This window comes from Geotrypetes seraphini, chromosome 2, assembly GCF_902459505.1.
Source record: "Geotrypetes seraphini chromosome 2, aGeoSer1.1, whole genome shotgun sequence".
Lineage (NCBI taxonomy): Eukaryota > Metazoa > Chordata > Amphibia > Gymnophiona > Dermophiidae > Geotrypetes > Geotrypetes seraphini.
The window spans coordinates 214,115,137-214,138,892 of NC_047085.1; the positions used below are offsets into that span (position 1 = coordinate 214,115,137).

Consider the following 23,756-nt stretch of genomic DNA (forward strand, 5'->3'; position numbering starts at 1 on the left):
GGCAAGAAGGTTCCTGGAGCACCACTGCATGCAGGAAGCTTCCACCTGGCTGGTAGGTCTGCCCAGGGAGGTGCGAAGGGGCTGACCCAAGAGAGTCGCAGGTTTGTTAGATTTTTTTTGATTTTTTTTTTGGGGGGGGGGATTTGCCACTGACTTTGGGGAAACCTAGAGAGGGAAGGTGTGAGGGCTGTTGGGCCCATGCTAGGGAGGGAGGGGGCTACTGGACCCACAAGGAGGGCTGCAAACCAGGAGGAGTGGTAAGGGAGACAAATCGCGGCAGATCCTTTACTGCGGGGACAAGGCCATTCACACGCTGCAGTAAATTGCCTTGTCCCCATACCCATGGCAACCAGTTGTTTTCTTCCCCTGTTCCTGCAGGTTACCCATGGGAAACAGTCACTGTGTCATTCTCTAGCCTCAAAATCCATTTTGGACCAATTCTGGTGGGATCCTCTGAGATTTTTGAACCATCTCGTACCTATGGATGAAACTTGGCTATATATACTGTATATACAGTATGATCCAGAGACAAAAGAACAATCTGAAGAATGGAGACACAGTGGTTCTCCATGTCCCAAGAAGTTAAGACAAAGAAGTCATCAAACAAGGTGTTAGTGTCTCCCTTCTTGGACAAAGATGGAATTTTGCCTATAGATTACCTGGAAAAGGGTCCAACCATCAGACAAAATACTATGTTGCACTTTTCAACAAACTGAAGCAGCAACTGGTCTTCAAACATTAAGGCAAGCTTTCAAAAGGAATCTTGTTTCTTCAAGATAATGGCGCTCCTCACAAGGCAGCCATTATGCAGAAGAAATTGGCAGATCTTAACTTTGAAAGTTCTGAAACACCTGGCTTATTCACCTGATTTGGCCCCTTCGGACTACAACCTCTTTCCTAACCTCAAGAAACACCTTAAGGAAAGAAAGTTTTCAAGCACTAAGGATGAGTGGTTTGCAATACTATCAAAAGAATGTTTCTTGGATGGGTTAAAGAAGTTAGAACAACAAAGTCATAAATTTGTGGAGATTAGTGGCAAATATGTAGAATAAATACATTTTTTCAATTCCCCAGCTTGTTTTTTGGGATTTGTTTGGTTTGGTTTTTTTTTTACAAAGTCAAGGGCTTCTCAGCCCCCTCTCATACCTACCACCTGTACCAAAATATATGTGAGCTGCAAGCCTGCAATGGTGGACCTCTAGGTACAGTAAATTTTCTCTGTTCCTGGAGAGCTCACCATGCAATATGAAGGGGTTTAGGTGGTATTTATACCTGGGTCCTTTTATGTGAAGTTCATTGCCGTAACCAGTAAGCTGCCCTTCCGCTCTGCTGGGATATCTGTGTGGCAGGATCACAGGCAATGCTGCAAAACATATGTCCCTATGGCTTATTTGTCTTCATTTTTTCATGGGACATAATGAGGGTCTTTTACAAAGCCACAGTAGCGATGCTGCAGCAGTAAATCCACTGAAGCCCATTCAAGTTGAACTTTGACATCACATCAAAAATGCCTTTATAGGAGAGGAATGGGTGTTAACTGTTTTATTGCGTACTAACAGCACAATCCAAACACTAAAGATGCCCATTATATTCCTATTACATTACATTAGTGATTTCTATTCCGCCATTACCTTGCGGTTCAAGGCGGATTACAAAAGGAGTTATCTGGCCATTTCCAGAGGAATTGAAGAGTAGAGCGAGTTGCTTCAGAGAATTGGGAAGGGTCTTACGTTGTTAGTTTGTCTTCATAGATTTCTTGAATAGTGTGTTTTTTATTTCTTTTCTGAATGATTTGTAGTCTGGGCTCATTAAAAGTAAATTGGAGAGTTGGTGGTCCAGTTTTGATGCTTGTGTGGCTTGATGTCTCTGATTGTGGGATGCATGAACGGTTTGTGGGTTCTCCTATGTCTAGTTGAGGTAGTTTGGATTAGTCGGTTGTTTAGGTAGGCTGGGATGGGTGTCTTTAACATTCAGTGTGCACTAATCATCAAAGGCACTGTTGATGAATTTACACCTCAGTGATTTTGGTGCACTGTTTATTGAATAGCAAAAAGCTCTTACACACAGAAAAGCTGATTACTGGTACCAATCACCCCCTAGAGCGCTACTATTTTATATACTATGGCATCTTTTTACTAAGCTGCAGTAAGCACTAGTGCTTGCTTACCACAGGTTAAAAAGGTACTATCATGGGATGCTAACCACACGCTATAAAATATTTTATTTTTTAGTGAGGTGTAGAGAATGATATAGGGGTGGTAAAGAACCCATGGGGCAGGGACAGAAGCAGAGACCATGGGGACGGGGTAAGAATTGAGACAGATCCTGCAGGAATAGGGTTGGGACAGAGAATGTAGGGATGGGGATAAACTGTATCCCCATGTCATTAATAGTCTAATTATCTTCCCGGATGATGTAAACACAGGCAACCAAATCTTTGGGAAGGCTGCACCAAAACTAAATCAAAATGTAAGGCTTTATTTGTGATTTACAAACAGTTGTACAGAATATTGACTTTTTGTATTTTAATAAATATTGACCCTATTTATATTTTAATAAAAAGATTTAAATATAAAATCATAAGCATTTCAGGCATGTGCAGATGAGGACATAGTCCATGGAGATGGGGTGGGGACAAGGACAGGGCCCAGGAGAATAGGGTGGGGATGGGGACAAACTTTGTCCCCATGTCATTCTCTACTGTGGGGGTATATTTGGAGGCAGAAAGTAGGTATGCCATGTGCTAATTGGTTAGTGCAGGTAAATAGTCATGCACTGACCTATTATCATAAGGTTAGCATGGGAGTCTTTACCGCCTACAAAATAGGTAGCATCAAAGGCTCATGCAGTAAGGTCATGTGCTAATAGGGAAATTATCATGTGGCCTTTAATAAGAAAAATAAGAAATGCAGCCACTTTACAGCTGTGCTAAAAGTAGCCTCAATGTGGGGAAAACCCTTAACCACATCATTCATTCCTTCCCTCTCCCCAACCTTTTTTGGGGGTTTCGTTGTAACCTACCAATTCCTTCCTCTTCTGACGTTTCTATGGTTGTCATACTGTTTCTCCAACTTTCATGTTTTGTCTATTTTTTCCCCTACTCCATTTTATTTAAATTCATTTTATATTTTATTGTAAACAGCTTAGATTTACCTTGGTTTTATATTTGCGGTATATTAAATAAATTGAACTTGAACTTGCAAGCCACTTTTTAGCACAGCTTTGTGAAAGTGCTCACCTTTCTGCGATAAATAAACGGTCAAATCAAAAAACCATACGCATTAAAAATCAAGGGCTCCTTTTACGAAGCCGCATTAGCGGTTTAACGCGCTAGACACTAACGCCAGCATTGAGCTGGCGTTAGTTCTAGCCACGTGGCGCAGGTTTAGCGCGTGCTAAAAACCTGCATGCGCTAAAATCACTAAAGCGGCTTCGTAAAAGGAGCCCCAGATGTGCATACAGAAGTTGAACTTAGTACATTGGCATGCTGAGTTGTTTCCCTTCCTTTTTTTAGTTTTATGTTATATAGAATGAAAACCAGTGAATAGCAGAATATCTTGCTGAAAGGGCAGAAAACCAAAAGACTATCCCAGCTGGTTTTCTACAGCGAGAAACCATTATTCAGGGCCCTGAGAAAACAGAGCTCTAATGCAAGGTGAACAGATAAGTGAAAAAGCAATTTAAGACTGGTAATCTTTGAAATGGTTCAGCTATAAGTAAGATAAATGAGAGATTTCTTACAATATTCTAACTTGCAACTGTTGCATTATTCAATATATAGCTCTTTATTTTTCCCATAGTCTACTGACCTTGAACTGAACTATAAATTAGCGTTTTGTATTAGGGTCTTTTTTTGGAAAACAGTCTGTTTAAAATGTAAAATACAGTAACTGCATCAACAAAAGTACAAAAAAATTTTAATGTGATCTATTTAAAGGAGGAAAAATCCATATTTTAGGATCTATACAGTAGAGTAACTAGCCAAGTTTGTTTTAGTCCTTGAGTTTGATGTGAAATAAGCCTTTAGTATTATTTGATTTGGGATTTCGTTAGTAAGTAGCTCAAGGCAAGTTACATTCAGGCATTAATTTATTTCTCTGTCCCCAGAGGGATTACAATCCATGAATCAGAAACTCGACAAGTATAACCTGATATGAAAGAGGAAAACCATTTAAGAATCAAACTAGAAATTCCACACAAAGCAAGCCTTGAGATCAGAAAAATGTGACTTACCACGTCAAAGGCAGCAGTCAAATCCAAAAGGAATAAGAACTACATAACCCCTATTAAAAAGTAACTGAATATAATTAAGAAGTGAAGTACGGTAAGTGAACTAATCTAAATCCAGACTGAAATGGGTGAAGCAAGTGGGAAGACTCAGAATGCTGTATCAATTGAGTACATATGATTCATTATATAGCTTTTGCCAACAAATGTAAGATGGAAATAGGTCTGTAATTCACAGGTTGAGAAGGATCAACAGATAGATTTTTCAAAATTGGTTCCAAAGAGAAGGAACTTCACTAGTGTTAATACTTATATTAAACATTGTCATAGCCAATGGTAGAAGACTATGGGCTGGGACTGAAAGCCATTTAGTCTTTCCATAAGAGCTGATCGCTTTAGAGAATGTGATCAGTAAGGGAATATTAAATTTCGACCATGAACTGGAAAGGGATCCATCTAAAGCCTCTGCTTGACAAATCAGAAGAAAACAAATCCCAGTGAGTAGAATCCAAAACAGGAGAAATTGATTCAATCAACAGGAGATGATAGAGAAGGAACCACAGACCTGCAATCTTTGATGAGAAATTTTTTTGGCAAAATCAGATGCCAAATACCTCACTCGGTACATTTGAAGACAGAACAAGGGAAGACAGGTATGAAACTACCAGAAACAGTTGCTTTGGGTGATTACTAGTTTTATTAATGGATTCAGAATAATGCTGGTATCACAATTTTCAAAGCTGGGAGCGGTAAAAATAAAGAAGTTGATTATAATGTTCAAGATCAATAGAAGACCTAGTTCAGTACCAGTGACATTCTACACATTGCAGGTGCCTTTTTAGCACGGTTCCTTCTAAGCCGAGCGGGAGCCCTCCAGTTCCATTGCTGCCAGTGGGGGCTGGTGCTTCAATATTGTATTTTCAATCTGTAGGGACAGTCAGGTTCCCTTGAGTCCTGCAGAGCTTGCCTGTCCCTCTCTATTGAAAATAAAATAGTGAAACAGCACCCCCCTCCCCCCATAAGCAGAATTGTAGATGGAGGACTTCTGCTCAGCTTAGAGGGAACCGTGCTTTTTAGTACACAAAGATCATCCCTATACCGTGGTTTCCTACTACTACTACTACTACTACTACTGATAACACTAATTTCTATAGCACTACTAGACATATGCAGCACTGTCTATCAAAACGTAGACGCGACAGTCTCTGCTCAAAACAGCTTACAATCTAGTCAAAACAGACAAGAAGGTGCATCAACACAATGTTCAGGTGGTGGAATTTCAGAAGGAATGATAAGACATATTGGTGAATAGGAGTTTGGAATCGAAAGCTCCCTGATGAAGCGAGATGCCCTACAATGGAAAGGCACAAATTCATCCACAATAGAATAAAGAGCAAAGTGTCAGGTGTTAACCTGAGTAGGTAAGAGTGTAGAAATGAGAAATGAGAGTAAAAAAGTGGAAGACTAGAGGGGTCTGTTGATCTAAATTCCTGTACTGATGCACCCTGGTTAGCAGTACATTGAGAAGTAACAGGGAGAGTCAAATGAAAAGTTATATGATAGTGAGCAGTCCAAGGCAAAGGAGTAGGAAAAAATCAGAATAAAGAAGGAAATCTGAGAGTTGAGAGAGCACCATATCCAAAGTGTGACGTGTTACATGTGTAAAAAAATTAAATGTGTTGCATGAAATCTAGTGGGAAAAAATAGTGAAGAAAGACACTTATCAAAGGATTGGGGTGGATTATCATAACAGATATTAAAATCATCTAGAATAATTAGATTTGAAAACTGAATTTCAGCCTCATAAATACATTGCAATAAATGTTCTTGTGAAATTGAGCACAAAGGAGAAATATAAAATTTAAAAAAGTGAAAAGGATAAGAGAAAGTTCAATGAAGCAAAAGATGTTAGAGAATTAAAAAAGAAATTAAGAAATTTAAATCAGCAAAAGACAAGTTTGATAGGGCCAGTAACACCACCCCTCCTCCTCTTCTATTTAAGGAGCAGATGAGAGAGAAGGCTAAATAATTAGCTGGAAAACACAGTAAAGGCTCTTCACCATCACGCAACCAGGTTTCAGAAAGGAATAAAAAAATCATGGCTGAGCAGACAGAAGATCATAGATAAGGTAAGTCTACAATTAATCATTATAAGAGGAAAAAAGAAAGTGGGAATGCAGGAGGAACAGAACAAAGATAAGAACACGCTGAGTTTGGAATCAGAGAAGAACAGGTGTGGTCACATTCAATCAAATTTTGAGGTCTTAGAGCAGCCGGAGTACAAGGATTCTGGTTGTCCAAGATAATCGGAATACTGTAGATGCCATCAAAAAGGACATAGCTGTAAGAAAGATGCCAATAAGGTAGTAATCTAAACATTTGACTCGAAATGGAGGTGCCTCAAAGTTGACCCAAGGAGCTCACACAAGCAGCATGTCCTACTCCTTGGATGTGCTCTTTGGGCATAGATGCTATTAGTATGATTAAATATATCATGACAGCAGTGGAAAGAATAAACTAATTTATTTTTTAAAAATTATATACTGCCTAAACTCCACGCAGTGTACAAACAACAAACAAAATAAATAACAATACAATACATACTCAACAAAAGGTATCCTACATCTTCCATAACTTACAAAGCTTATTTCATTCATAGGTATGCATTAACAAATAGCTGTATCTTCAAAAGTTGTTTTTTTTAAATATCCCTGGGATTACATAAACATAACTGGCCTGTCAGTGCATTACACAATTTCACTCCTAATATTTAAAACAGAGTTCCCAACCCTTGCATACATCACATTCCTTTCTCACATCAATGATAATCTCATCCCATGTTCAAATTTTAATTCCTTTCTTGGACAGTTCAAACGCTAATAAATCTTGAAAACATCCAGGGGCTTTATGATACAAGACCTGATAGCACTTTATATTGCACTCTTTGCTGTATAGGAAATTGTACTCTGATAGTTCCCAGTTCCCTTTACAGCATAGAGGACAGCAGGGCACAAATTCTGATCACGCCGGTGGAGAGAACATCAATCCAAAACAATGTCCACCTACTAGCGGCTGTGATCCCATTCCTCTCACCCTAGCCCCTCAAAACCATCAATACCCTTCATTCAGCAATTTGACAAATATCCTTGCAGTGCCCTAAACAAACCACTTCCCCTCTATTCCCTAGGGTGGGCTTATTTCTCCCACTATTTCCCCATACCCTATTCCAACCTCTCCTTAACCCTCAACAAAATTTGTTCAGGGTGATATGTTCATATAATGACTCAGAGTCATATACACCAGTTCCTAGTTACTATATTAATACTAGGTCTATAAAAAAAAAGATGAAAACAGTATCTTAACAGATCTCCTAGAAGACAACCAACCAGGTTTTCTGGTTTCAATGGATACATGGCTATCGTTAAATGGATGGTGCAAAGTTGAGGAATTTATGTCCAGCAGTACGTAAATTTTTACACTCAACGAAATAACCAAGAGGTGGTGGATTAGAATTGATTTATAGAGAATTTTTAGCATTGCAATTTTAGATTCAATTAGCTTGCAAGATCTAGAAATCAATGATAAATCATTTGAGGATCTTTTTTGTTGTATTTTATTGCTGCCTGGGCAGCAACTGAAAACAGATTTGATGAATTCATTGCAAGTATTGTCATGAAATTTGACCATAGTTTAATGGCAGGGGATGTGAACTTACATTTAAAAATTAATTCAGATCCTAAGACAAAGAACTGATTTGGTTTCCTTGAATCTTTAGGATTCAGTGGTTTGACTTCTATACTACATACATTAAAGGGCATCAGTTAGATTGTTTTTCATATTCCAAACATATTTCCCAAAATATAATACGGTAATTCAAGCTGGCTCGTGGCAATCTCTGGCGACCTGTGATGCTCAATCTGTTTATTCACTGTTAAGACCCGAAACGTACGTGTTTTGGCCGTAAGGCCTGCCTCAGGGGTATTGTTTCCAAAAACCAATTAAGACACTGTTAGAAGCCTGATCACTATACTGGCAACAATCTCACGCATCACTTTGAGTGGATGCCTGAGATTGTTGCCAGTATAGTGATCAGGTTTCTAACAGTGTCTTAATTACCATCTTTTTAGATAAGAAGCATATGTGATAAATTGTACTCCATTGGAAACAGGACTCCTGAGACAGGCTTTACAGCTGAAATACGTATGTGTCGAGTCTTAACGGTGAATAAATAAATTGAGCATCACAGGTCGCCTCTTTTGTCTTCTTTTGTTATACCTTGAGGAGATAGAATCTCCTTCGTGTATCATGGCAATCTCTACCTTGATCAGATTATTATTTATTAGAAATTATTATAAGATGGAAGGCAAGTCGGTACATTATCCCAGATAATCATATTATACAAGAAGTACAATAGACCCATTTAGAGCATTTATGGAGAGAAATTGATGACGTCATTGATAATGATAAAGAAGTTAAACATCTTTATGATTTAATAGATAATTGCAATACGGTATTTATATCATGGAAAAATCCAAGTGATACATGAAAACCTCAAGATGGTTTAATGAGGAATAATTCCAGATAAAAAAAAGAATGGTAGAATAGTCAGAACATAAATGGAGGGATGCTAAAACTGTAGAAACAAAAACCAATTAGAAGAGGGCAGTTATTCTTTATAAATTTCATCTGGGAAAAAGGAGTATTACTCTAATCTAATTGATTTGGGGATACCCGTCCAAAAGAAGCTATTTGGAATAATCACTTATACCCTCCCGCTCCACAAAGCTGTGGTAGTGGCTGCCGTGCGACAAACTCTCCGATGCCAATTAAATTCCTATGGGCATCAGATCAATTACTGCAGCAGCAACCACTACTGCAGCTTCATGAATGTTCATGAGTTGATTACGCCTTCAAATTTTTCAGTACCTGATGCTGAAGATCTAGAAAACAGTTGAAAATCTCAGAGACAAATTACCCCTCCCCCTTTTACAAAGTCGTGTTAGGATTTTTTTTTTATCACCGCCTCCAGCAGAATTAGCTCCAACACTCATAGAATTCCTATGAACATCAGAGTTAATATCTCCATGGTCAACAATTTAAAAAAAGCCTAATGCGGCTTCATAAAATGGGGTGAGGGGGTAATTCTATTAAACAGATAGAGGCTATTGTATGTTAGCCACTTGTACTGCAAACCTGATGCTTGCTGCTTCTCATTCCTTTCCTGGAGCATTGGCCATTTGGTTAAATCAACATTTAGGGCTCCTTTTATCAAGCCGCGCTATCGGGGTTAGCGCGCGTGACTTTTAATCACGCGCTAACCCCCGCGCTGGCCAAAAAACTACCGACTGCTCAAGGCAGGTGTTAGCGTCAAGCGCGGCTGGCAGTTTAATGCGCACTATTACACGCGTTAAACCGCTGGCGCGGCTTGATAAAAGGAGCCCTTAATGTTAGGAAAATGTCCTGCCTCTAAAAAGGTGAAAAAAACATTTAAACTTTAATTTTAAAGAACAAATGAGCTAAAATTCATGGATTAGCCAACTATAGACCACTGGTTTCTATCCTCCTTTATGTAAATATTACGGAAGGTTGGGTGACAACCCAATTGGAGAATTATTTAGATAAATATGGTATTTTGTACACTTCTCAATCAGGCTTTAGGAAAAAAATGTAGTACAGAAACAGTTATGCTTTTGTCTTGCTAAAGGGAAATCTTTGTTAAGTTGTAGACAAATATTAGTGATGCAATTTGATTAGCTAGTGCATTCCATCTTGTTGTTCATGCTCTTTTAATATACCTCTTTAGCGATTTGGATTTATCAGGAAATATTCTGCAGTGTTTTTTTGGTTTTCTTGGGGTTTTTTTTAATCAGAAGGACATATAAGGTCAATTTGAATGACATTTTATCCAAGCGATAGAAGGCCTGTTATGGCATTCCCCAGGGTTCACCGTTGTTCCCTATTCTGTTCAATGTGGTAATGCAGTCTATTGAAGTGGAATTTGAAATGTAATGCTCATCTATGCAGATGATATTATAATGTTGCTCCCACTCACTCTAGGACACCACCTTAGAACTGATGAAAGGCTGTATGGATATCATTGAGGGGTGTGTTACCTCACATAAACTAAAACTGAGTAAGGAACAGACACAAGTTTGACTAAATGGTTCTCCAAATCATCCTCGGAATCGCTTGTTATTCAAGATAGATAATTTTTTATAGCAATTTGATTCTAATGCACAGATATTGGGGATTCAAGTTACTGCCAACATTAAATTACTATATGGCTATGCCCATGGACAGAGTGGAGTTTGGTTTGCACAAGGCTAGCATGTTTGATTGTGTTTATATATAAATATTTGGGTGTGCGGGGGAAGTGTTTTACACATGGGGTATCTAAGGGGTATCTAGTTGTGCTGCTATGTTTACCCTCCCATGTGGGGAGGACAATTTGTATTGATACTTTATGTGTATGTGCGCTCATTGCCACCTTAAAAAAAATACTTGAAAAGAAAATTACTGTAATTATGTATATGCTATGTATATGCAGATTGCTCACCGTCTATTTTGAGAAAGTTACAAATGATCCAGAATATAGCAGTCGGAATACTCAGCCTGAAAATTTGATAGAATTACACTGTTTTTCTTATGCCTTCACTGATTACCAATGCAAACAAGGGTGACATTTAAGTTGTATATTCTTAAATTTAAAATTCTATATGGGATTATTCCCTCTTATATGATTAATCTTCTTCACCTTACCTTGTGAGATAAGAAATCATTTTCATAACCAGATGACCCGGTCAACATTGTATATCTGGATTTTCAGAAGGCGTTCGACAAGGTCCCGCATGAACAACTACTTTGAAAAATTGTGAGCCATGGAACCAATGGTGAAATACTCACTTGGATTAAAAACTGGTTGGCGGATAGGAAACAGAGTGGGAGTAAATGGACAATACTCGGATTGGAAAAGCATCACGAGTGGAGTGCCGCAGGGTTCCGCTTGGACCCATGCTCGACAACATATTTATAAATGACGAGCAAGGTGATTAAATTTGCAGACGATTTGAAGTTATTCATAGTGAAGACACAGAAGGATTGCGAAGGGTTCATAGACAATTGCGCGCAAGACAATCACGCGCGGACAAAATTGTGCAGACAACCGAACGCGAGACAACTGAGTGCAAGACAAATGAGTAGACGACAATTGAGCGTTAAGACAAGTGAGCGCAAAGACAACCAAGCATGAGACATTTGAGCGCAAGACAATTGAGCGCAACTTATTTTCCGAAATGTGCATGAGCGGGACAACTGAGCGCAAGACAACTGAGCGCAAGACAACTCAGCGAAAGACAACTCAGTGCCAGCAACTGAGCGCAAGACAACTCAGCGCAAGACAACTCAGCGCAAGACAATTTCGCGCAAGATAACTCAGCGCCATGATGCTGAATTGTCATGGCGCTGAGTTATCTTGCGCGAAATTGTCTTGTGCTGAGTTGTCGCTGCGCTCAATTGTCTTGCGCTCAAATGTCTTACGCTGGATTGTCTTTGCGCTTACTTGTCTTGCGCTGAATTGTCTTAGCGCTGATTTGTCTGCGCGATTTTGTCTGCGCGCGATTGTCTTGCGCGTTTTTGACCTGTCACCATTGCGAAGACCTGCAATGTGACATAAACACGCTTGAGAAATGGGCCACGACATGGCAAATGAGGTTTAACGTGGATAAGTGTAAGGTGATCATGCTGCTATACTGGCCCATGGTAAGCCCCCACCTGGAAAACTGCGTCCAGCATTGGTCGCCATACATAAAGAAGGATACAGTACTACTCGAAAGTTTCACCCTGAAGTGTCATTAGGCGAGCTTAAGCAGCCATAGGCATCTCCTTAGGGCCACGATAGGTGCCTGAAATGTAGGCCAGCATTAGGTTTTCTTTAATTTATTTTAAATGTAGGCCAGCATTTTTCTGGCCTACATTTCAGGCACCTATCGTGGCCCTAGGGAGATGCCTATGGCTGCTTAAGCTTGCCTAAGGATACTTCGGGATGAAACCACACCCACGCCTAGCCTTGGGTGAGCTTAAGTGTCCCTAGGCACCTCCCTGCACCCACAACTGATGCCTACAGTGTTGATGGCCTGCATTGGATTGTTGTTGTTTTTTTAGAAAATGTGCATCCCAATTGGCTGGGTGGACAGCAGTAGGATGCCTACCACCACCTACAGTCGGGATGTCGTTTACAGAATATGCCCTTCTGTGCTCCTCCAGATGAGATTTGAGTGCATAATTGTTCAGGGATAATTTTCAAAGCAGCACTGCATGTATTCTTCCAGTTTAAGTATCCATCAAAGTTTGAAGTGAAAAAGCACAGGTGTACTTTTTATTCATGAGCTCCTTTTATAAAATTATCTTCTTTACTTAATGCCATGGCAACACAAACATTTTCTTATATGTATGCATTTTATTTATTAGGGGGGTTTCACGCCTTTTTTTCAGTTACAGCTCTAAGTAAATTATATTTAAGTACTGTCATTGCCATTAGAGTTTCTTGAACATGAAACTACTTTAACTCTTAAGGTCCACAAAACCAATATTTAATTGGTTTGTCTCTATTTCAAGTTTATAGTTATTTCCCATAATGCTTGTTGTCCAATTGAAAAGAGTATAATACAAACCTACACAGACCTGCTTATATCAATCACTTAACACTTCCAAATCTCCAGTTACTAATGAGCACAATTTGTGATGTTTCCACCAGTAACATGAAAATCTGTTTAAAATAAATATCTTCTGACACTAATGAGACTGATATTCTTGCACACCATGGAAACTAAATGTGTATCCTTTCAGATTTTGTACTATTCACAGAAAAAGTTGCATCTGTTTATGCATCTTTAGAGATTGTCATTGAGACATCAACAGGCTTGTTCACATCTGTGATTTTCATTTTTTAAATCTATTTATTGAGATTTTAGCCCATTTTAATAATAGTACCCAAAATGGATTGTAATATTAAAATATGATTTATACAATGCTTAACACAAATCCACAAAGTCAAGAATAGCTGAGGGGCATTAGAAAGGTAGAACGGATTTTGGATTTCATATGGAAATCTGTTTGCAAATCAGGGTGTGTCATTTCTGGAGATGTCATTTCTGCAGATATCATAATTTTACCCTCCCCCCCCACTTTCTTTTAGCACCAGCCACTGCAGTAACAGCTCTGACACACACAGAATTCCTATGAGCGTCGGAGCTGTTACTGGTGTGGTCAGTACTAAAAACCGTGCTATGGTTTTGTAAAAGGGGGGATTAGAGTGCACTAGTGAAAAATGGTACAATTTCATGTGGAAAATCAACAACTAGCTTTAAATTGTGTGTAATATGCTATTTACCTACCTGTAATTTCTAGGAAATTATGCAAAAATGTATAATTTTTTTAAGTCAATCAATTTTTATTGAGAAAGTAACATAAAAAAAATAAGAACAAAACAGCTCATGACAGCAAAATAAACAATCCACTAATAAAAAGGTAGTGGTGACAAGCTCGCTGAAATACAATGGCATAGCAGTAACAGTCAGTAATATTATCAAGAGCACCAGCAATACAGTACTGTAGAAAAATAAAATAAAATAGAGTAAAACAAAATAAGATGCATCGCAAAAGAATAACTCACGTGATACACTCACAGTAAGCAATCAATGGAGACCAGATATTACGAAAAGAAGATTGAGAGCCTCTACACTCAGCCACTCTAGCCTCATATTTATATGCAGAAAGAACCATAGACCACCATTGAGAAATAGATATTGTTTTTTGTGTCTTCCAATTAAGTAGCACAGTCTTGATGGCCAAGCCACAGAGTATGTCAAACAAGGTCTCCATATGTCGAGGAAGAGGAGGTTCAAGTGCTGAAGATCGTAGTATTATCAGGTCATAGGACAACACTGCCGGAGAAGGAATAATATGACTCATTATATCTCCGACGTTCACCCAAAAGTTAGATACGAAGGAACAGTCAAAAAGCATGTGTTGTAGAGTTCCAGCAGCCAAAAGACATCTCCAGCACTCGCTAAATGAAGTGGACATAGCTCGTTGTTGCTTGATTGGAGTCCATAATGATTTGTGAAGAACAAAAAACAGAGACTGTCTAATAGAGGCTGAGTGCAAGGGTCTATTGGAGCGTCGCCATATCTGGTTCCATTGACTCTCAGAAACTGAACGAGAAAGATCCCGATCCCACAATCGCTGAACAGGTAACAAGGTGAGCGGACCCTCAGTCCGAAATACATTATATATCACAGACATGACATGTGGTTTGTTACTCCATGCGGACAACATAGGGATAATAGGAGATATAGGAGTGCGATGAAGACGACTTAAATCATTCCCAAAAGTAGCAAGTATGCTATGTCTGAGTTGTAAGTATCTATAGGCTTGAGTGGGAGGCAGCCCATAAGTGTACTTCAACTGTGTAAATGACATCAGGGTGTCCCTCCTAAATAGGTCTCGGAGGTACCAAATCCCACATTCAATCCAAACAGACCAATATATCTTACGGGAGCCCACAGTAATCTTGGGGTTACCCCAAACAGGTGAGTAAAAAGAAAGAGAAAGGGGAAAGCGCAGCTCTCGTCCAAGAGTCATAAGTGCTTTCTGAGATATAGAAAGAGTCACCCATTCCCTGAAACAGGGAGTCCCCATAGAAAAACAAATCCTGTCTAAAGAATAGGGAGTTACCAGATCTCTCTCAAGTTTGCCCCAGTAAGGTAGATCAGGACTGTCTGGGGGCAAAAACCATTTGCTAACGCCACGTATTAACGCCGCGTAGGCGTAGAGAGAGAAATGGGGGAAATTAACTCCTCCCATGTGCCAATGCTTCTTTAGAATAGATAGTGCAATGCGAGGTGGCTTCCCTTTCCACAAAAATTGTACAAGAATTCTATCTAATTTTTTAAAGAAAGTAGGGGGAAACAGAAGAGGGAGCATTTGTAAAACATACAATATTTGAGGAGTCATCATCATGCGTATGGACTCTAATCTACCCCACCATGTCAAATGCAAGGGGGACCATTGGTTACATAGCGTTTGGATCTTGGTCAAGAGGTTCGTAACATTCAGATCAATTGTGTCTTGCCAGGTGTTACAAAAACGAATGCCCAGATATTTAAGATCATGGGGACACCACGTGAGGCCAAAAGGGGATATCATTGCCTGAGTACAATGCGCATTCAGAGGGAGTACCTCAGTCTTATCCCAATTGATAGTATATCCTGACAAAGTGTCAAAATCAGAGAGAAGTGTAAGCACGGCCGGCAGAGTGACTTCTGGATTGGATACATAGAGAAGCACATCATCTGCAAAAGCGGACAGATGCACCTCTCTGGGGCCAACCTTTATACCCTGAATAGCGGCTGAAGTATCCAATCGTCGCAATAAGGGCTCCAGGGCCAGGTTGAACAGGAGGGCGATAGGGAACACCCCTGACAAGTTCCCCTGGTTAAAGAGAAGTAAGAGGAAAAGTGATCATCCACATTCAACCTGACCCTAGGACTAGAGTACAATAGGCGTACCATATCAATGAAGACATCACCCAGTTGGAACCAGTGTAGGGTATGACATAAATATTTCCATTCCACATAATCAAAAGCCTTTTCGGCATCTAATGACATCACACATTGAGGGATGGAAACATGACTGGCAGCCTGCAATACATGACAGAGTACTCTAGAATTATCAGCTGTAAGTCGTCCCTTGACAAAGCCACATTGAGTAGGATGTATAAGCAAAGGAAGAACCTTAGCAAGCCTATCTGCAAGTATTTTAGCATAAATTTTACAGTCATAATTGAGCAACAAAATTGGTCTATAATTTTTAGGGAGCAAGAGATCACGCCCGGGCTTGGGAAAAACCACTATATCCGCTTCAGCAAAAGTTCCTCCACTCGAGCCCTTCATCATAAAGTCATTGTAAAGCCGAAGGAGTAATGGTATCAATGTGGTTTGAAAGGTTTTATAAAAGCCCAAAGGGAGGCCATCACCTCCCGGGGCCTTGCCTGTACGTAGTCCACCAATGGCAGCACTGATATCTGAAGGAGATAGGGGTTGATTGAGTTCTTCATGAAGTTTAGATGGAATAGAAGGTGGCAACAGGTCTCGGAAGAATTCGTCAAAGTCAGTCTCAGAGGGATTAACTCCCGAAGTATATAGTTTCTCATAGAAAGAACGGAACTGATCAGTAATAACAACTGGGCCTGTAATGAGAGAGCCCCCCTGCTTAAGGGCAACGATATGACGAGCTCGTTTTTTTTGTTTAAGGTAATTAGCTAACAGGGTACCCGCTTTGTTTCGATGTTCATAGTATAGAGCACCTTCGTGTAGCAACATTATACCAGCTTGCTCAGATAGAATGGTATTGTATTGGAACTTTAGCTTACGTATTTGCATTAAATCCGAGGCGGTCGATGAGATATGGTATCGGACCTCCAGGGATTTTATTTGAGCATCAAGATCAAGCAGAGTTTTTTACGTAATTTGGCAAGATGGGCCGAATAGGCTATGATGCGACCCCTTAGATACGCCTTATAGGCATCCCAGACCATCTGATAAGAAACAAGTGGTGTATCATTGTACAGGAAATAATCAGCTGTCCATAACTCAACTTGGGAAAAGAATTCTGGCTCTATCAAGAGAGCAACATTCAAACGCCACGAGGGTGTAGAAGGCGAGGGAGTCAAGAGATCATAGGATATTGATATGGCAGAATGATCCAAAAGAGGGCAGGAGAGTATAGATGAAGAATGAACAGAGCGTATGAGCGAATTGGACATAAGGAAGTAATCCAGACGCATAGCAGACACGTGGGGCGCTGACCAAAAGGTATATTCTTGATCTTTGGGGTGAAAGAGACGCCATACATCAGCAAGGTCATAGGATTGAATTATATTTCGCAAGAGCAAATGGGTTGTAGGTAAGCGATAGGAGGAATGAGATTTACGGTCTAAGTGCGAATCCAACACCAGATTCCAATCACACCCTACAATGATATGGTCAGTAGAAAGGGAAGCCAACTCCTGAGAGATCTCGTGAAAGAACTTTGGATCTGCAGTATTGGGTCCATATACCGAGAGGAATGTGTACTTGCTGGAAGCTATATCAAGGGTGACTGATACCCATCGACCTTGAGAGTCATGGGAAGAGCCAATTATAGTGTAATGAAGATGTTTGGATAGTAAAATAGCGACCCTTCCCTTAGTTGAGACAGCTGGGGAAAAGAAACAATGTGAGACCCAATCCCTCTTCAGTTTGGCAGATTCAATGACATTCAGCTTGGTTTCTTGCAAAAAAACCACCTGTGCAGCATGATGTTTACAGAATAGCAACATTTTTTTCCTCTTGATAGGATGATGCAAGCCTCTAATATTCAAAGATAAAACATTACACACTCCCATCAAGGTTAAGTAGCATCAGAGTCAATACCAGTAACAGTACAGTATTATTGCCGAAAAACACATGCCAAGCAATTCTCAGAGTTGTAGTCTGCTGTCTAGAGCTGGAACAAAAAAGAAAAAAAACACCATACATACCCACATTCATACCTCCCTCCCTCCCCCCACCAGTCATAACAACTCCCACCCGCCCACAAGACAAATGCCTTGTAACCAACCCGCCCAAAAGGTGACCCGAAGGCCTGCGGAGGGGAGGAGACACAGCAACAACACGGAGGCTCGAAGTCCTCTCACCCCCCCCAGCAATCCCCCTGAAAAAAGATGAGTCAAACATTAAACAGCATTGGTGAAACACAGCACCTATAGCCACCATAGTGGACTTAAAATAGCAAAACAATTATGCAACCATCTGCACACATATCAGTTTTGGAAATCATGGCATGAATATACAGATATAATAATAATACATAATATCAGGTATCCATACGCACAAGGTCCTCTTGCTCTTTCAAAAACTTATCCACTTCAGTAGGATCCGTGTAAGTTTTGGTTCTATTTTGATATGTGATCTTAAATCGTGCAGGAGCCAGGAGACCGAAACGGGCCTCTATTGCACGCAGTCGAGGGCGCAGGGCAAGAAATTTTCGGCGCTTCTCTGCTGTATCTTTGGTGTAGTCTGCAGATATATAAATCGACTGCCCTTGCCATTCCACTTTTTTCATTGATCTCATTTTATCCAGTATCATAGCAACATGTGGAAAGCGCAGTAATTTCAACACCATCGGGCGTGCACGCTGGGAGCCTGAAGACATCTTGGTTGGCACTCTGTGGGCTCGCTCCACCTCAAGTGCCCGATCAAACTTAAGGGATAACACCCTGGGAAGCCAGTCCTCAAAAAATTTGCAGGCATCCGACCCTTCCGCTCCTTCATGTAAGCCATTGATGCGAAGGTTCTGTCTCCTGCCGCGATTGCCAAGGTCCTCCAGCAGACTCTCTAGCGCGTGCAGGGCTCGGCGATCCATCTTCTGGTTAGTGGCAAGCTCATCGACTACCTGATGTTTGCGTTCCAGTGCTAGCAGTCGGGTATCCATCGCCGAGAACTTTTCAGTTAGGTTAATAATTTCATGTTTGATGTCTTTAATATTGTCTTTACTCTCTGACATCATGTTAGAAATTAGCTGTAATTGCTCCGAAATCGTTAGGTCAGGATCGCCACGTGGTCGGGCCGCTTCCCCCTTAGTAGGCGTCGGTGGGTCCTGTTTTGGTCTTTTTGCGCCCGCAGTGCCGGCGAAAGCAGCCTCTATTTTACCCTGCTTAGGTTGAGGCATCGTCACGATCATAAAAGAGCAATGTATGTGCAGGTTAAAGTTGATGAAATGCGCTGTGTATCGGGATCGCTAGCGGGAGCTCGGGACCTAAGCCTCCATCTTGTTCGGGCTCTCTAGCGCCCCCCCAAAATGCATAAATTACTGAAATATGTTTAAGCATTATGGGGGTAATAATAAAAAAAAAAAAGTCTACAAAGTGTCCTAAGTGGCTACTTGGACGATCAAAAAGCCTGATTGTCCAAGTACCCATAACCAAAGCTGGTTTTTAGACGTATCTAAAACCAACTTAAGCCTTTCCCCTGCCTCTAAACGCACAGAGAGAAAAGAGGTGTGTTTAGAGGAGGGGAAAGGGCGGGCAGTGGGCAGGAGGTGGGCCGACCTACACCTAGCCGTACAACAGGTATAACCAATACAGTTTAGTCGGCACTTAGACCTTTTTCACTTAGACGAAATAAAACCAGGTCTAAGTGCCGAAAAAGGGGCCGCTGAGCTGTTGGCCGTTGACTCGATCGGGTGCCAAACCTGTCCGTCCGGCCATTCTGATTGGCCCAGGCGCCATTCTGATTGGCCCAGGCGCCTTAGTCCCCACCAGTAGGTGGGGCTTTGGTACCCTCTGGGCCAATCCGGCCCCATTCTTCGGTGGCCTGCATGCCGGACGGACGGGTTTGGCACCCGTCTGTCCGGCCATCGACGAAAAGGTACGGGGAAGGGGGTGGGGGTGGGGGGGTCGTGGGGTCGTCCAGGGGGGGTCGCAGGTCAGCTGGGGGCCCGATCGGGGGTTCTGGGGGGGACGGATGTTGGGGGGGAGGGGGGGTTCATCAAGGGCAGGAGGGCCTGGGATCCCTCCTGCCCATAATGTAGTGGGGGGGTGGGGGTAGGGGGGTCGCCTGGGCCAGGAGGGCTTGGGCTCCCTCCTGGCCCGAACGTGTCAGGGTGTAGGGGAGTCGCCTGGGCCAGCAGGGGTTGGGCTCCCATCTGGCCCGAATGTGTCTGGGTGTAGGGGGGTCGCCCAGGCCAGGAGGGGTTGGGCTCCCTCCTGGCCCAATCGATTCAGGGGGGGGGGTCGCGGCTTCAACGGGGCAAGAGGGCTTGGGCTCCCTCTTGCCCCGATCGAGTCGGGGGGGTGGGGGGTCGTGGCTTCAAAGGGGCAAGAGGGTTTGGGCTCCCTCTTGCCCTGATGTTGTCGGGAGGGGGGTCATGGTTTGCCATGGCAGGAGGGCTTGGCACCCTCCTGCCTGGATGGTTGTGGGGAGGGGGGGATTCTGTAACCGATGTTGTTTTTGACAGACACCGGTTACAGAATTCAGCTTTTAGGCGAAGGACTAGCTCCTCCTTCGCCTAAAAGCCCTTCTGTTGGACGTTTTTTGGCTTAGGCGTTTTTTTGTTTCATTATGGCTTAAAAGTGTAGACGTGCTGTGGGGGTACTTTTAGACGTAGTGGAGATTGGGCGTTTAGGCAGGGGAAGGCCATAATCAAAATATGGACGTTTGTTTTGGTTATGGACACTTTCCCTGCTTCTGGGTTGAACGTTTAGGGACTTAGGCCAAAAGGGGACTTAGACGCTTTTTTTTGATTATGCCCCTCCACCTGTTTGCATTGCATATTAATGTATTTTTGTGCTTCAAATATCAATTCATCTTGCAATTATTTACCCATATTGACGCTAGCACATTAGTTTCATTTTCTCATTCACAGGTTTTCAACATAGCCTCATCGTAATCTACTACTAAAAATGTCCAAAAGACAAACAAGACCGCAAGTTTGGACTCATTTACATCACTTGGTATGGGTTGTATGTGAGATATGAGTTGTTTGTGAGAGACATCAGTGACGAAGGCAGATGAAATTATAGCACTGATGAACTGGATTATTTGCTCAGTGGTACAAAGCAAATAAAAACTTCAGTAGTCCTGTTATAAACAGCCATGTTAGGATTAAAGCAAAGGTGGTTTTTTTTAACTCTTTATTAATTTTCCATTCAAAAACAGTGCATTAAAATATACATACAATTGACTTCAAGATAGCACTTACAATCGATCAAAGAAATACTACAAAACATTTCCTCTCCCACCCTAATTCAAGAACAAAAACAAAGTGGATACATACAGTAAAAATGATAAACAGCACTTTCATTTGGTCAATGAATACAAGAAAATATAATACCACCCCCCCTTTCTGGATGTGTAAATCAAATTGGAAATAAGGGGATAATCCAGCTAATCAGTGTTAATAAAATTTTTCAATGGACCCCATGTTAATTTAAATAGCTTATTATTACACGTAATTTCTGAATTCATTTTCTCATATTTGTAACATAAATATAAAGAACCCCACCAAAAGGAGAAATTAAGGGCTCCTTTTACAAAGGTGCGCTAGCGTTTTTAACGCACGCACCGGATTAGTGCGTGCTATAGCGTGAGCTAGCTAAAAATCTACCGCCTGCTCAAAAGGAGACGGTAGCAGCTAGCACGCGCGGCAATTTAATGCACGCTATTCCACACGTTAAGGCTCTAGCTCAGCTTTGTAAAAGGAGCCCCAAGTCTATCCCAATTTTTAGTAACCATTTGCATGGTCCCAGTCATTATGGCAAATAGTCTACTTTTATATCTATCCAATGGAGATTTAGGTGACAACAATGTACCACAGATCTCCACCTCAAAAGACTCCAGAATCAAATTGATTTGTCCCCATATTGATTTCCAGAAGTTGAGTATCAAAGGACAAAACAACAACAAATGATTAAGTGTTCCTATTTCAAGATGACAGTGGCAGCATCTATTAGAGTTTGAACTAACTTCTGCAAACGAACTGGGGTCCAAAAAACTCTATGCAACAGAAAAAAAAACAAGTTTGTCTCATAGATGCTGACGCTTTACTTCTCATCCTCCAAGTCCAAATCCGTGGCCATTGAGTAGCAGAAATCCGCTGCTTTATCTCAATGCTCCAAATGTCTTTTAGACTAGTTTTAGGCTTCTTGTTCAAATATTCAGATATTCATTTATACCACTTGGCAGCCTGATGCCCTAGCAAATCTGTCTGGAAACATAGGCCCGGCAAGCTATACAGAGTTTTTAAATTTCGCCATTCAGGGAACCATTTCTGAATGTCCTGTTTCAATTGCAACCATTTATAAGCTTGAGACTAAAGCAAAGTTGAAATCCATGTGAGAACAAGCAAGCAAAATTTCTGTGGGCAGAGCAACACTGATTTGTCCCTTTTGGCAAATTTTTTTTTGAAAATCTTACACTGGATGACTGTGAATAAACTTAAATGCTGAAAAAAAATACTTTGATATGAGTGAGAGAAGAGACTGGTTAAGAATATAAAAATTGCCATACTGGGACAGAATGAAGGTCCTTAAAGCCCAGTATCCTGTTTCCATCAGTGGCCAACCCAGGTCCCAAGTAACTTGACAAGATCCCAAAGAGTAAAACAATACCTAGCTAGAACCCAAGCAGTAAAACTGAATCCTGCTCATCCTAGGAATAAGCAATAGATTTCCCAAGCCTTTTTTTAAACCCCACTAAGCTAACTGATTTCACCACAGTCTCCGGCAATGAATTCAAGAGTTTAATTACACGTTGTATGAAGACATATTTTCTCCGGTTTTTAATCTACTACTTAGTAGCTTCATTGCATAGTATTTTGGGAAAGAGTGAACAAGCAATTCACATCTATCCACTCTACTCAGTATTTTATAGGCCTCTATTATATGACTCCTAAGTTATCTCTTCTCCAAGCTGAAGAGCTTCTAGCCACTTTAGCCTCTCCTCATAGGGAAGTCATTCCATCCCTTTTATCATTTTTGTCACCCTTTTCTAATTCTGTTATATCTTTTTTTCAGGTGCAGAAACCAGAATTGCACACAATATTCGAGGTGCGACTGCTTAATATCTTCATTACGATATAAATGATGCCATCTAGCATCTACGAGGCTGGCAGAACTGACTTTATATTTGTTTCTTTGAAAATGATAATCACCAGGCAATGCTGAATAATTTATAGATGTTTTATCACATCAAATGCTAGGCATATGTCCTACTGACTAACATATAAATTGACCATGTTTAGCTCTAGAGCAAAGGTCTTTCATTTATAGCCTCGACAAAAATGTATGGTAAGATCTGAGATAATAAATTAAGCTGTAACATTGTTTGTATGTTATATGATTTACATCAATATTATTCTTATAATTGTTACTCAGACTGAATCTCATTTTACAATCTAATATAGAAGACTTAATTTAATCCTTTTAAATCCTGGTAGTTTATGGTTTGATAAAGTACATACAAATCAGTGGATGGTTATATGACATTATAATCTCTTTTAAAGTGATTTGCTTGTTAAAATATCCATTTGTATAGTCATATGTTAAAGGATCGCTGCTATTATGGTATGTGAATACCACTGGGGTTATGCCTGGAATGGCACTACATTGTTAAATTATAATTCTCAGTTTTTTAGTATTTCATCAAGTAATGGTCTTTGTTGTTTTCTTTTTCTCTCTTTTAATTCGGTAGTCTGGGTCAGTACCTGTCAATCTGTCAAAAATAAATCTCAGATGTTGGTAAAGACAAGAAAGGTGACGCATTCAACTTTAAAATTTTCCAGATTTCCTTTCTGTTCTTATCACATTTCATACATTGTTGGACTTGACAAGTCATTCTGTTGGGAGAGTGTAACCTAAACAGTGATATAGAAGACACCAGAATGAGCTGGTGGAAGATAACATTAGCTGATCCTAGTTACCTGCTAGGAGT

The 23,756-nt window shown here is 40.7% G+C and overlaps 1 long non-coding RNA gene across 2 annotated transcripts; it reads left to right on the plus strand.

Moving 5' to 3' along the window:
* Positions 1 to 3,520: 3,520 nt before the first annotated feature.
* Positions 3,521 to 23,048, plus strand: LOC117354006. 2 transcript variants are annotated; one of them, XR_004538092.1, is made up of 5 exons: positions 3,521 to 3,655; positions 4,108 to 4,324; positions 6,230 to 6,356; positions 20,692 to 20,779; positions 22,841 to 23,048. It is a non-coding gene; the product is annotated as an uncharacterized LOC117354006 (long non-coding RNA). The 2 variants fall into 2 exon arrangements; XR_004538093.1 differs by lacking the exons at positions 20,692 to 20,779; positions 22,841 to 23,048 and adding an exon at positions 11,054 to 11,110.
* The last annotated feature ends 708 nt before the right edge of the window (positions 23,049 to 23,756 follow it).